This window comes from Triturus cristatus, chromosome 8, assembly GCF_964204655.1.
Source record: "Triturus cristatus chromosome 8, aTriCri1.1, whole genome shotgun sequence".
Lineage (NCBI taxonomy): Eukaryota > Metazoa > Chordata > Amphibia > Caudata > Salamandridae > Triturus > Triturus cristatus.
This window is the reverse complement of record NC_140591.1, coordinates 46,274,846-46,290,989: the sequence shown is the minus strand read 5'-3', so window position 1 is coordinate 46,290,989 and position 16,144 is coordinate 46,274,846. Positions and strand designations below refer to the sequence as shown.

Genomic DNA, 16,144 nt, shown 5'->3' with positions numbered 1-16,144 from the left:
TATTATTGACAGTTAAGCGGTTTTATAGAAAATGCATTACAGTGAAACAGATGCAAGAGGCGTGACAGCTGATAACTCAGAATAAACTGTACATACGTAACTAAACATGGGTGTAACTAAAATACGTCATTTAAACATGATGTTACAAGTGGGTGGATCCATAAAAGAATCCTGCAATGTCAGCAGAAATATGTGGCAGAGATGCGCGCGCAGCTGCATGACGTGTGATTGACGTGCAACTAGAGGGTGAAGGAGACTTGACATTTAGCTCTACATGTGGAGACAGAAGTCTGGGGTTATGTCAACCTAATTCCAAATCATATCTAATATCCTATGTTTAAAGAACTGTGTTATCCAAAAGAGAGGTCTCTTAGGATAGAATCTTATTCTATACTGACTATACTGACTGTTAGTGCGTGTACAAGCGTCTAAGTGTCTACACTAGATGCGAGGGGGTAGGAATATTCCATGGTAACGGGGCTATGAATTATTGGCATGAGGGCAGCAAGGCCTGGCCCTTTGCACGGAAGCTGGAAGAATGTTTACCTAAACTACTAGACAGGAATGCATCGGATGAGGAGCGAAGGAGATAATCTCGAAGGTGAAATACAGTTTTTTGGCAGGCTATATGGTGGATCAGGCACCGTTAGCCGCGCAGGGAGTAGGACAAAGTTCATGGTCACAGATGCGGGCTCAGACTGGAGCTTTCAGAGGCAGAAGGCAGGAAAAGGCTTGAGGACAGAATTCGGGCCTACTCGCCTGAATCTGTGAGATGTGGAAAGTGAACCACATAAAGTCGGTGGCCTTTCATACTTAGGAATGGAATATCTGACCCATTCATGGCGGATCTGAAAGAGGACATGTTGACGGTGGACGCACATATATTTGCGTCTTCAGAATTGGAGCGGGAGGGAACATACATGTACTTATAGCATGCACATGGAGCCGTTGGGGTCTACGATAGGGGACATAACTGATCACAAAATTCATATTTCCTCATTCCCTCCTTGTCCCCTTCGGACCCTTAGGAGATATCGATCTTCATCAATCCATCGATCTGTTCATATAGCATCATTTGTTCTTCTTTCTTCTTCCGGGATCTCGAACGAAAACTTGGATGTGGGATACACGAGGTGGCACACAGACCACAAATCGCTGGCCCACATTGTAGACATAAGCAGCAACTGAATAGTATGAGAAAGCCAATACCTAGGAAGGATAGAATTCTCCATCCCCAGGCTGACAACACGCCCCAGAACCAACCGGACCAAGTCCAGGTGCCTGGACTCTGGTGTATCTGGCTTACAATCTTATGAAGGCGGGTTATGGCTTTATATACTGACGGCGAATTTTCTGGTATGAAAATGCAACAACTTGATCCGATGACCCTACAAGCTCCGCCCCTATCGGCCAGGATGACGTCAAGGACAAGACGATTTTGAAGCACAACAATCCGCATGGCAGACTGTTCTTCTGTTAAATGGCCTAAGGCGGAAATAGTTTCGTTCACTACTGCTTCAAGGGTTCTGGTTAATCTACGTATCAGCTTACTATTAGTGACTGTACCTATATAAGGAAAGAAACCTTTATTGAAATCTGTGTATTTCTCCCATGCTGTTTCAGTGTAGTCGACAATTGGGAGATCTCTCTGCTGTCTATTGTGTACTAAATGAGTATTTCTATGATAATCAGGAGGAGCTAGGAAAACAGGTGGTAGAAGGAATGCTATGTAACAGGTACCATCCCAATCTAAAGGTAGACGTATATATGCGGTCTGGCCACATATAAAGTAGGAATGATGGGAAGCTCTAAATGTAGACTTGCCTTGATCACTGAATTTTATTACAGTGGTGCATTTACTATGGCCCATATGTATGGAACCATTCTTTCTTATACATAATTCCCCTTTTACTGGGAATACTGACATGGCGGGCAAGATTGGTGTAGCTTCAGATTCAACGTTCAGGATCATGAGGTTAAGTGTAAAATTACCTAATCCATATACTTCATTTTCTAGATCAGTTCCTGTTCTTTTGGGAAGTCCCTCCTTGTTAGGGTAGCAGACTTTAAGTAAAGCTAGGTTCAGGTTTCCCCATACCCAGTTGTCTTGATAAACTGCGGAATTTGAATCTAGGGAATTAATTAAACTAAACCATGCTCCACAGGAGCCATTGTGTGTGAACGGATAGGGAAAGAGGGGCAAGACTCCCTTATAGTTCTGATAGGGAGGGAGTCGGCCACATATCCAACAATTTGTGGCATTGCTGGTTTGATGGGAATGATGTAACATACTAATGAATGTGTTGTTGCGCAGCGCAAATCTATAGGACAACTCATGCGGAGGAAATTCACTAAAAGAATGTTCTGCAGTTATATTATAAGTACGCTTAGGAATAGGGTAATACATGTGCAATAGGATGCTGACAATGATGATCAAAAGACTTAGAAAAAACAAAATTAATAATGTTACTGTACAATGACTACGAAATGATTTACAATACGCTTGCTTTTTCAGCTGCTTTCGCTGATTTCTTTCTCTTTTTCGGTCTAGAGGATACATGTCAGAGACAAATTCAACCGATTCACCTTGGAGAGGACTTAAACAATCAAATTGTCTGACTTATTAGACCTCAATTTTAGTTTATAGATTTCTGAGTTCGATTGCTCAACCAAGGGGAGCTTTAAGTCTGTCTTTGAGGAAATACAGGGTTTAGTCTCTATATCGGATGGTAGTCCATAAAATTTCTTGATATGACTCGAGTGCAACCATCCTTTTCTTCCCTCGATTTTCACGGCTGTCCTGGTGGTAAGTAAAACTAACTTCGGTGACTTCCACCTAGGATCCAGTTGGGTCTTCAGGTCAAAGTTCCTGACCAGCACCAGATCCCCAGGAACCACGTCATGGGGCTTCACCTCAGTATTATCGGGAAAAGCTGCGGATACCTGTGAACGACAAGATTGTAGTGCAGACATCAAGGAAGCCAGGTAATCTGTCAGCATATTACAGTCAACGTCAGTGATTTTACGAGGTATAGGCGTCCCCCACATATTTTGGACAATCTAATTTTCAAAGTTTGATTATGGCGTTCTACGAGACCTGCTGCCTCGGGATGTCGGACACAGTGAAATTTCCATTGATATCCTAATAGAAGGGAAACGTGTTTCATTAGTTCGGATGAGAACGGCTGGCCGTTATCTGAGTAGACAACACGTGGTAAACCGTACCGTGGGAAGAATTCTCGAACTAACTGTTTGGCAGTAGTCGGGGCAGTGTAATCTGAAACTGGGTATGCTTCTGTCCAACGGGAAAGAGCACAGACAACTACGAGAACATATTTGAATCCTCGACATCGTTCCATCTGGATATAATCCATCTGGAGGACTTCAAAAGCATGATTAGGAGGTTGAAATCCACCCTGTTCTACGGGGATGCTTTTACCTGGATTAAACTGACAACATATCATACAGGTACGAACTTTTTGTTTAGCTGCGGCTCGTAAAGGTTTGTTGAACCAAATGTGTTGAATGCTGTCTAGCATAGCTTTTTCTCCTAGGTGCGCTGGACTATGTATAGTGTTAATGATGGCTTGGACCATTGAGTCGGGAAGAAACCATATAGATTTTTCCTTCGTCATCCATCCCTGATCTGTTTGGATCCCTCCTAATTCAGTCCATTTCTTTATTTCTTCTGGTGTGGCGTGTGTCTGTATATCAATTACATCAAGGGCGGGATCCTTAACTGTCATGCAATGGGTTGGTGTCGGAACTATTGTCTTTGTCATGTCAGTTGTGTGAGTCTGATTCTGAGCAGTCTGTTTAGCTGTTCTGTCAGCTAGGTCATTACCCTGAGAAATGATATCGGTAACTTTTGTATGGGCTTTGCATTTCATAATCGATATTGCAGTAGGTAGATGAATCGCGTTTAATAGGGCTTGAATGAGGGGTCCGTGTTGAATGTGGGCACCGTGAGAAGTTAAATAACCTCTCTCTCGCCACAGTACGCCGAAGTCATGGACGACTCCGAATGCATAACGTGAATCTGTGTATATGTTGACTTTTTTATTTGTGGCTTGAATACAGGCTTGTGTCAGAGCGGTGAGCTCTGCTGCTTGAGCTGACAAAGTGTTAATACAATTTGTTTCAATGACTTCAGTGTCTGTTGTGACTGCGTAAGCGGCCACTAACTCTCCTGCACTTGTTCTCATACATGACCCATCTACATAAAATGTCAAGTCTGGATCTGTCAAAGGGATGTCTGTCAAGTCTTGTCTGGGTTTCGTCGTGATAGTAATGACTTCGACACAATCATGTGCCAATGGATCTGTTCCGCCCACTGGTAACAGTGTGGCAGGATTTAACGTATTACAACGTCTGATTTCTATATGTGGCTGAAACAGTGTTAATTCGTAACCAGTGAGTCTTGCTATCGTCAAGTGTTGTGTTTGTGTGCGGTTCAAGAGAACCTCTACTGCGTGTGGTACTTGTACTGTCAATTGATGTCCTAACACTATGGCATCGCTTTGTCTGATTGCTAAAGCTGTTGCTGCCACTGATTTCAGGCACGCTGGAAGTGCCTGAGCTACTGAATCTAATGTACTAGAGAAATAAGCACATGGTTTGTGTGATCCTGCTTGTTCCTGAGTGAGTACTGACAAAGCAGTACCTTCACGTTCTGTCACAAAGAGTGTAAACTGTTTACTGTAACATGGTGTTGCTAGTACAGGTGCTTGGCATAAAGCTTTCTTTAAGCTTTCAAAGGCGTGTGTATGTTCTGGAGTCCAAGGGAGGACAGTCGATATGGCTGCCTCCTGTGTTGTCAACTGGATGAGTGGTTTTGCTAGAAATGCATATTGAGGGATCCACTGCCTACAGTATGAAGTGAGGCCTATAAAAGCCCGTACCTCCTTTTGTGTCTTGGGTGGTGGCATGTTAGCGATTAACTGTATGCGGTCGGGTGTAAGCTGCCTTCCCTCCTTGGACAGCGAGTGCCCAAGGTAAACAACTCGCTGGACACAGAATTGCAGCTTAGAAGGGGACACCTTGTGCCCCTTGTCAGCCAAAAATTTTAAAACCGTCAGTGACGCTTTTTCACATTCAGGTTCGCTTCGAGCGGTGATCAGCAGATCATCGACATATTGAAGCAAGGCAGTGTTAACTGGCATATGGATACTGTCAAGTTCTCGTTTCAGTGCTTGGCTATAGATGCTGGGGCTTTCTGTAAATCCTTGAGGTGCGCGTGTGAATTTAAAACTTCGTCCATTTAAACTAAAACCGAACAAATACTGACTTTCCGGATCAATTGGGACACTAAAGAAAGCATTCTTGAGATCAATTACAGTGAAGAACGTTGCTTCTGAGTCAATAGCTGTGAGTAATGAAGAGATATCTGGGACCACGGGGTATTGTGGCACAATACATTTATTTAATTCGCGCGGATCAATAACTAATCGATATACTGGTGGAGCTTTTGGATCTGTTCTTTTAAGAATCGGAATTATCGGAGAATTACATACATTGGAGTCTGTTTCGACAACCACTCCTTGTGCAATGAGCTCGTCAATGATTTGCAGTAAAGCCACTACAGCATCTGGTGGTAACTTGTATTGTCGTATTCGTGGTAGTACTATTCCTGATTTCAGTGTAACTCGATATGGTGTAATGTTCATGCAACCAACATCAGTGGGGCCTTGTGCCCATAAATGTGTAGGTAAATTCTGCAGTCGGTGATCCATGTCTCTGGATACGTAGTGACCTTTAAAGTCACGTAAAAATAGTCGTACTCCTTCCGGAGAACAACATATTATAGCTCCTAGAGCTTTCAATGTTTTTATACCTAACAAGTTTTCTGGACATGATTTAGTAAGCAATAAATCTGTTGTACGTGTTAATGGACCTACTGTGAGTGCAAGAGGTTGTGTTACGTCATTAATTATAGGTTTTCCTGAAAATCCAAGGGAAATATTCTGTGAGCCTGAGAGGGGTGCCCCTGGAACTTCACTACGTCTTATAGTTGTTCTGCTTGCCCCTGTATCAAGTAAAAACTGTCTGTCTTCCCCTAATAGTTCACTATGTACATAAGGTCCCTCTTGGTCTACAGGAACCTCAATAAGGGGTAAGCCAACTTCCCTCTCTAGGCTATCTCATGAGTATCGCTGGTAATCGGGATAATCTGTTCGTGCATACTGATACATTTGTTGTGTTGTTGCTTGAGTTGCAGCAGTAGGCTGCGCTTGTGGTGGTACTACAATTTGTTGTGGAGCTGCCTGTTGCGGAGCTAGCTGTTGCGGAGCTAACCTAGGTTGTGCCTGCTGAGGCGTCTGTTGTTGATTCTGATCCTGTCTAGGTGGACGTGGTCTCTCATGTGTTCTACCTGTGGCTATATTATGTTTCAGGACTGGACAATCGTGTATATAATGACCTGGTTGTTTACAATAGTTGCATGTCCCTTTCGCAGGGCCTGCGGAATCACCCTTTTGATGACTATCAGCTGGAACTGACTGTGCAACAAGCATTTTCATTTTCGTATCTTTCATACGTCTCTGTTCGTGTTCTTGTTCTTCTCTAATTCTATTGTGATGATATTGTAACATCTGTAGCATCTGTGATGGGGTATTACCTTGCCAGGTACTTTCGAATTTCAATACTCTATTCTTGACTTGTAGCAGAGAATTTTCAACTAATTTTGTCACAAACAGATGTGGATATGACTCACTACTAGCTTTTATACCACTATTTATACTGAAACATTTTTCAAATCGGGAATAGAAATCACTAGTGTCTTCATCTGGTTTTTGTTTACAGGCTGAGATTGCACCCCAGTCTTCCTTTTTCGTAGTTAATAAACGTGGCAATACCTGTATTAATAATCCTGCTAATGCTGTAGTCTTTTCCCCAAGCCCTGCTCCTGCAGCTCGGGCCTTTTCTTCGTTTTCTAATGCTGTCCAATCTATCTTTTGGTCTCCTACCTCCCATTCTTTTTCTTTGAGTTTTTCATAAACACCTGCGGGTAATAGGACTTTTAATATTTTCATAATGTCGGGGTAGGTATACTCTCCCATGAGTAACATGTCTTTTATCTCACGGTGGAAACCTGCTGGATCTTTATCATGACTGGGTACTACTTTCTTCATTTCTAACAATTCCAGTTTAGTTATAGGCGTGTACACAAACATGCGTGTGAAATTATCGCCGGCACCTCTGATCGGGTGCACTTCGCGTAACGGGTTCTGTCTATCTATGTGATACATTTTTCTTCCCATTATGGGAACTGGAACGTGTTCTGGGCATACGAAATTTAAATATTGATTTCGGGATTCTAGTATTTCCTTAATCAAATCCGTACCTGACCCTCTCCATATGTTGGTGAGTAGTTCTGTCAATATGTCAGGTAAGGGTCCTGGATCAGAGTGTTGGTTTTTATATAATATAAGGAGGTGTTGAATCATGTATATACTAGCTAAACGCTGTTCATATGGGTCTAGATTCAGAAACGTGTGTGTAAGTACATCATCATTGTATTCGCCGGGACTGTCAGCCCATTGTACTGCTGACCTGACTAATTCTTGTTCGTCCATGGAATCGAGCACGTGGTATCCCCTTCGATCTCGGAGTAATTTATCAGCGGTTTGGAATAGGTGTTCAGGGGATTTTGTATTCAGCATAGGATTTGGAAAATGTCTATTATATTCTGGACGTATTGGACGTGTTGGGTCGTTAAAACCTCTGGTATTATTATGGGGTCTTCCTTTACCTACATAAGCTATCGTGTCTACTTGCTCTGATTCTTGCTCCTCCTCCTCTCTGTTTAGATCAGCGGCGTCTACCTCTAATCTTTCTTCGTGTATTCGTTCTACCTCTTTGCGGATCTTTCGGTACATAGCTATTATACATAACTGTTTATCATGTCTTCCTTCTGATATATTCCGACCCCAAGTGACAAGTGTTTGCATTTCTTCCGGATTTACCCCAGGTCGGTCTTGATTTCTAATTACACAGTTTATGAGAAAACGTAACAGTTGTCCCTGTACCTCCGCTTTCTGGTACTCCATGGCTCTGCTAATACTTTCAGGGCCTCGCCCTGACTGGACAAAGTGATATATATTTTCTAAATGTGTATTCATTCCTGGTAACTTCGTTAAATATATTGCAGCTCGTCGGATACGTAATGATGACAGCAGCATTTCGTCCCGTTTACCGGGCACAGGGTCATATCTACAATCTACTAGAAGTTCCTTAAGCATGTCAGGAGTGGCTAGTTTGGGCGTACGTTGGAGGGCTAAATCTCTAAGGGAAAATTTATTTCCTCTGGGTGGTGTAGAAAAAATGTCTGTCGTACCTCCTGTAGCACCGTCTGGGGTGCTGGACGTGAAAGGATTTGTTGAGGGTGAGACAGCAACCGTCGTTGTGGGAAAAGCTGTAGAAACAGATGTGCTTGTCGGAATGTGTGTCGAAGCACGTTGTTGCGGAGGTACAGACGATTGTTCTTGGCGGTGAGCATCATCGGCAAGCGGTCTATGTGGTGCGGTATTAGCATACTCGGGAGCTGCGTCATCTAAATAGCGGGAGAGGAAAACATCTTCTGCGGTTCTGGGATGTCCCTTGGGATGTGCTTTTATCGGAAACAATGGGGTTGGCAAGTCTTTTGGTATTTCCGGAGTAGCCTTAGGTAACCCTTCGGCCATAAGTGGATACATACCATTCATAAGGGCGTTTCTTTGTCTATCTACTTGTTCTGATTTTACTCGGGTACCTTCCTCAAGTAATAGATTTTCTCGAGTTTTATTTGAATTCTCTTTACTCTTATCTTCCTGTCTAAGTGCTTTTTCTGTACGTCTATATGATTCTTTACGCCATAATTCAATGGCATCTTTCTGTGACTGTCTGGCTTTCTTTTTCCATAATTCTTCTTCTACTCTCATGATGCAATCTGCATCCCAGGTCCCCGCTGCGGGCCATCTCTGACTCTCTGGTAATTCTTTGGTGTAATCTACCCATAAATCAAGAAATAATACGGCATCTAGGCCATGCTTATGATACATAAAGTACCCTGGAGTGTCCCTCGGTGGGATGGGAACGGCTTCTTCGAGTACACCTTTTCTAGTTTTGATTTGTCTTAGTTTCGAAAAGAGCGGCATTTTCAGACCTTATTACTAGAACACACTTTATACAAAAAAACACAATAATGAACAGTCATTCACACCACAATACATAGAACGTATTTAAAACATTTAACGCTTAACAGTTTTTAACGAACAATGATAACTAATAAGAAACTAGTTACTGACATTATACTGACACTGGATAATACCTATTTATATGCACAACATACTATATATACTGCTAAACAGTACAGATACACTGCTAAAACAGTGCAGACCGGATTTGTGTACCCAAATCCGTCTTGACCGGCACAGACTATGTGCACGTAAAGTGCCTCCCCGGTAATGGTACTCACCGGGTAGCTCGGAACGTAAGGCCTCGGAACGGAACTTGAAACTGGACCGGACTGGATTCGACTCGACTGGACTCGAAACTTCGGAACCTGGCGGGTCTCTGTATACCTCGGATCTTGCTCTCTCAGCTAGGCTCTGGTCGGGATACTTCGCACTTCTCACCGCCTCGTCTGGGTGTTGATCGCAGCCTCAGTCGTCCCCGCTTGGCCGGAAGGAGACACAGGAAATCCTGCAGATACGCGTTTTTGTTGTCCGTTCAGCTGTGGCAGGAGACCGGGCCTGCAACGCACCGCCGGCGCGTGAGATGAGAAAGTGTCCCTGTTCGGGCGCCAATTTATGTGGTAAATATTTCGTTACCGGTACTATTTTTTATGCGGTAAAGTCTGTCTAAGAATAACTCAGTAAAATGAGAGGCAGAATCCGTGGTATTAGAGGGTTTAAAAGGCTTTATTCTTATAAAAAGGGAAACAATTCGAATTGTTGGCCTTCTATTCCATCACCACGAGAGTTCAGGAAGGAAGGAACATATATTATTGACAGTTAAGCGGTTTTATAGAAAATGCATTACAGTGAAACAGATGCAAGAGGCGTGACAGCTGATAACTCAGAATAAACTGTACATACGTAACTAAACATGGGTGTAACTAAAATACGTCATTTAAACATGATGTTACAAGTGGGTGGATCCATAAAAGAATCCTGCAATGTCAGCAGAAATATGTGGCAGAGATGCGCGCGCAGCTGCATGACGTGTGATTGACGTGCAACTAGAGGGTGAAGGAGACTTGACATTTAGCTCTACATGTGGAGACAGAAGTCTGGGGTTATGTCAACCTAATTCCAAATCATATCTAATATCCTATGTTTAAAGAACTGTGTTATCCAAAAGAGAGGTCTCTTAGGATAGAATCTTATTCTATACTGACTATACTGACTGTTAGTGCGTGTACAAGCGTCTAAGTGTCTACACTAGATGCGAGGGGGTAGGAATATTCCATGGTAACGGGGCTATGAATTATTGGCATGAGGGCAGCAAGGCCTGGCCCTTTGCACGGAAGCTGGAAGAATGTTTACCTAAACTACTAGACAGGAATGCATCGGATGAGGAGCGAAGGAGATAATCTCGAAGGTGAAATACAGTTTTTTGGCAGGCTATATGGTGGATCAGGCACCGTTAGCCGCGCAGGGAGTAGGACAAAGTTCATGGTCACAGATGCGGGCTCAGACTGGAGCTTTCAGAGGCAGAAGGCAGGAAAAGGCTTGAGGACAGAATTCGGGCCTACTCGCCTGAATCTGTGAGATGTGGAAAGTGAACCACATAAAGTCGGTGGCCTTTCATACTTAGGAATGGAATATCTGACCCATTCATGGCGGATCTGAAAGAGGACATGTTGACGGTGGACGCACATATATTTGCGTCTTCAGAATTGGAGCGGGAGGGAACATACATGTACTTATAGCATGCACATGGAGCCGTTGGGGTCTACGATAGGGGACATAACTGATCACAAAATTCATATTTCCTCAAGACCCATATGTTACCTTCGTCACCAGATTAAACATCAAGTGTGATCGTATGCATAAACAGAGAGAAGCAGCAACGCTCACACCCTGCCTTTTATACAAGTTGCCTGCCTGTCTCTATCACAACTAACCCTCAACAAATGGCGCTCAGCGAGAATGGGCGGGGCTTCTCTTCCATACTCCACACCAACAAGTCTGGCAGAGCAGTGCATGCGCGCTGACTCAGGCTCGACCTAATAGGCAACGGAAAGACGACCATTTAAGGGCCTTTTTACTATGCGTGAACACAATTTGCCACTCTTTTAGTAACTATTGATCCATTTGAGTTAGAAATAATTATATTTTGTTAAAATTTGCAGATTATGCAACAGATAATGGGTTATATGGTAAACGCGACAAATCAATAATTATGAGAAAAAGACAGCGGCTGCAGAAGTGCATAATTCCACTTGCCCCGATTATATGTTAAGAATGCTTGGTCTGGAGAAATACAAACTCAGGGTTTAAAACATAACACAGTGGTTGGGGTTTGTTTTTACTAAATCATATTTATTGTTATCTAAATGACCCCCCGGGCCTATGAACATAAAAGCTATTTTTTTTAACTGCATGTTGTACTTTGTGCTTTGCAAGAGGCACGTTATCCTTCCGCTCTACTTTAAAACTGGGATAAGTCAAAGCTCAGCTATCTCTCAAGACGATACATTAATCACCAGAGTTAAATTGACATTTCTATGGTGGTAAAATAATTGCCGGCTGGAAAAAAACAAAGTAGTATTTGCCATTAGCTCTGTCGTCTATTTCAAAATGCAGCACACCGGGAACAGCGAAGCATGGCTCCTGTTTCAGTTGCGATAAAGTTGAATTTAGTTCTTTATTTATCCTTCTGAACACGGGACAGAATTTTACTATGCAGTATGTTAGCAAGAACACTTCTAATATGTGCGTATATAAAAGCTTATGAATTCCACCGTAGTTGTAAGCTGTTGTTTTCAAAAGCAGAATGCAAGCATGGACACACCACATGCTGTAACTGTGGCATGGCTCACTGTCATTCTGTATGAGAGAATTGCAGACAGACAGAATGACAATGGGGCTAGTTAGCGTCACTCAAGTCTGTGAGGTCTGGGTGGGGCTGTTGAAGCCTCTTCACTTCAATGAAATGAGAGCTGGCCCCCAACAGCAGTGAGTGAAAAAAAGAATAAAGAAGGTAAGATCGCTTCTTCGTCCACGCACCCAGGATCTGTATTGACATCTTTGTACCATTAGGCCAGACCCTGCTTCACATTAGGAAGGAGCTGAAGACACTTCTTAACACACCACCACATCACAAAGCAGGAACAGCCCACTTTTGTTTCAGAAACCAGCTATGCCTTCAATCCCACTTTTGACTGTGACTTGGCCTTTGATGATGTACAACGCTCCACTGCCTCCTGGATAGGTTTGTGCTACAGGATACCACACATATAACTAAAATAATACAGCAAAATATTACTTAACAAAACATCAGATAGCAGGGTAGCAAACGTGGAGAGGGCAACGCAGCAATGATACAAGATTACAGGTTGGGGGGTGGGGGGGGGTCTTACAAAACAACCCTTAGACAAGTTACCTGGTGCCAACCATCACCTGGGAAGACAGAGGTACCAGATTTGTCTGAGTGTTGGTAGGCGATATTTTTCTGCAGACCTTCCATCTAAACACCATTCTTGCTACCACTGTCTCCTATCCACTGCTGTACTGTGCCTTCTCAAGGTGGCTACATATATGCCTGCAAGACAAACCGCACACTGCGCACACCAGAAGGCTTTGCAAGGGGTTGGCTGCCTGCGGGGTTGGACGCAGGGCCTGGCTGCGCTGTACACTGCGTGGGGTTGGATGCAGGGCCGGGACATAAGCCAGGCCCTGCATCCCGACATCACATGATATCGGGCTGGCCTTATGTATGGTAAGAAAATATTACCCCACATATTACATCGCTCTTGATATGTTCTATGACATCATTGATAACATCAGTGCAACATGTGAAATTAAATCCTTGATGACAAGACTGTGCATGGCTGGGGGGAGAGTTATAGTTACCTTAGGGCACGAGTTAACGCTACTTGAGATAACTATAAGAGGGAATTTCAGAAGTTTTTTTTGTTTAAAACATTATGTTGTTACTGAAATTTTCACCTAACTATGACCTTTGGTTTATTCAGTAAATATATTTATATATATCTCCGAGTTTACATGTCCATTTTTCTTACTAGTCTTAACCAGCTAACGTTTGTAGCGGTCTGTGTGCTCTCCTCCAAGTCAAAGGTTTCTGTTATAATGAACTTGGCGAGAAGACGAGAGTCCTTCCTATGACGTCATATCCATTATAATATTTATATTTTTTCTGGGTCAGCTCAGCATTATTAACCTCATATTACTGTCACTCCCAGAGTGCTGCTATGGGTTCCATATATCAATGAATTTCAGTGTGACTTACTTGCAGGGCTAAGGATCTTTTCATCCTCCTCTGAGTCCTGATCAGACAGGGGATAGGCCTCTTCCTCCACTTTAATGCTGTGTGGGAGCTTCACGACGGTGGCCTCTCTTCCTGTGTAAATACAAACATCAAAGAGTGATTTCACTGCTGTCAGTCGCGGAAGGCCCTTGAGTTCTGTCCCCTCCCCACTCACTTCATTCCATCCACTGATTTCCCCATCAGTCACAGGACATGGAGACGGTGCCCTTGATCTCAGTCACCTGCCATAGTCTCCCTTATGTCCATGACTGTAGATTATTCATATGATAGACATTAGTTTTACATCCTTCTTTTCCTCATTACATCCATTGAACTCACAGCCACATCTGCTTTTTATCAAGTACAGGCAGAAAGTCTTATTGCCAATTTATCAGTTGCCGTTGTCTGTGCTTCTCTTGGACTTAGTATACAGCAAACTTTTAGAAAGAGTGCTCCTGCAAATAAGGGTGGGACCTGCTGTCCTCAATACCTTTTTCTCCAGCTAGAAGGATGGCAGGCATCTGTAGCCAGTGGTGGTAATGGTTTAGCCTGCTCAGGCACTACAACCTATGTCACTAACAACTACTAATCAGTTTCAGTTAATAGTTTACTTTTGAAAACCGTGAAGGTAGTGGTCCACTTGTATCCTAGGGCTGTGTGACTTACAGGCTTCCTTAACGTGACTTGCTGTTCTTGTTCTTAGCCAATTGTTTTTGCAAACTTGTCATAGCCCTCCTTTAGCAGCTTCTGGCTGACATCTGTGTGTCTAGTGAAGTTTAGCTATCATTATAGCTCTGTCAAAGCTAAACCTCTCTGAAGAACTATAATGATAAAGTGTCATTTGTCAAATAAAATCTGCTCACTCTGCCGTACTGCAGCTTGACTACAAACAATTCAGAGTCTATGCAGACCCGCCTTTCAGTTGCAGTGGTGATGCGGTCTGCACGACAGGACTGCCGCTTTAAACATCCAAACCAAGTTTGTCCATGAGCGTGAAGCCGTACTCCCAGTCAGGTACTGTGTGTAATGAGGCTAAAAAATGACCTGGCATTTTCATTCAGGTGCATTTCTTGCCTTGCGTGTTAAGAGCACAGCTCCTTGGTCAGAGGCTTCATGATGGTGCACAGAAATAGTAAAAAGGCACTCCCCTCTGCATGTCCATTTAATTAGCCCTCAGTGAGCCTCACAGGTGAGTTCAACTTAGTGTTGCATGCTGGGATCAGTAGTGCACTTTCAAAATTCCTTTACAGTTAGTAGGTTTCTGTGCTGCAGCAAAATGCTCATTTAATTGAAAACCCCTGCAGTGGGCCTCCGAGATGAAAATGTTCAGTTTATTTTTCTGCTATTCCACTAAGGAACACTTGGAGTGGTTGAGGCATAGGTAAGCTGTGTCTGATCAATCATGGCAACACAGCAATCAGAGTAACAAAATTATTACTATCCATGGTGTCACTAAGCATGTACTAATTTAAGGGAAAAGTTGTTTTAATGTCATGTATGTTTTAGGACTTGGCACAATCATAGCCGAGGGAGGCCCTGTCTGTGGATTTTAGCTTTCCAATTGTTAAGTCAATGATGAAAGGGCCTTTAAACAACTCACAGTGCACTGGAAGTTATGAACGACCATAAATATCTGTTTGCAGACTCCGTACTCCCTGACATTTTGAAAAGAGTAACCTCTTCATACAATGGTGTTAGGCAGCAGGGTCACTCCATCATAATGTGGCCTACACGCCATACCCATATTTAGAAGTCCAATACTATAAAAGGTGCTTGCACTCCGGTGGGCCGCCCGTCCATCACACTGCTATGGAGTGACATGGCCTAAACCAGCCAACAAATGTCCCTAAATAAGGACCTTAGTTCCGTCACATGACATTGACAGATAACAAGCTACACGTAACATATACTATTGTAAACAATAAGATACAAAATGATTTTTCACGATTTGTAAGACGTTTGATTTTATTGCCAGGAGGATGGGCAGCTGCGAGATGAGGACATTGCTGCAAATGTTGGTAGGCAAGCCCAATGCCTGGCGGCAACTGTAATTAGACTTTTTTTTTTTCACACCACCCGTGCACTTTTATTCATTTTTCTTTAAAAAATAACAATTCAGTACTCAGAGGGAAAATATTACTGTTGTCCCTTTTTATTTATTTTATATAAAAAAGTATAATGGAACTTTTTGTGTCTGCGGTTTACTTGCAGATATATTTTGTTTTTAAACGTTATAATCTCATGCGTGAGAGCAGTTTCAGGAATGGTCGCAGGGCAGGCTGGGAGCCTTCACCTAAAAAAGAGGAGCAGAGAAGCACGACGTGAGACGCAGCCGGCTGAAGGCACTTTATTTAAGAAAAAATCTTTTTCCTTTGTGCCCCCCTCTCTTCGTGACCTCTATGCCCCCTCTGATCACCCCCTGCCTGCCCAGCCACAAACACCGGCCGGCACTGCAATATATATGAATAGAACATTGCAATCACAGTAGAGATGTATGAAATGTGAACTAAACAAGGGAAAGTAGTTTAGGAAAAAAGAATTGCACCAAATTCTCTGTTGCTTTTTTAAAAATGTTTGCATAACCCCCACCTCACCCTAATGCTAATTTTATTGGAACAAATTACATTCTGCAGAAGTCTGCAAAGAAGGAATATGCTACTTACCAGTATGC

The 16,144-nt window shown here is 43.0% G+C and overlaps 1 pseudogene across 1 annotated transcript in view; it reads right to left on the bottom strand.

Annotated features, from left to right (window-relative positions):
* The window catches only part of LOC146799983 (uncharacterized), a 390,259-nt pseudogene that overhangs the window by 69,638 nt on the left and 304,477 nt on the right, over window positions 1-16,144 (bottom strand). The window contains exon 10 of the transcript XR_014968028.1: window positions 13,456-13,566. The product of XR_014968028.1 is annotated as an uncharacterized LOC146799983 (transcript). The remainder of the gene's footprint in view (window positions 1-13,455; window positions 13,567-16,144) is intronic.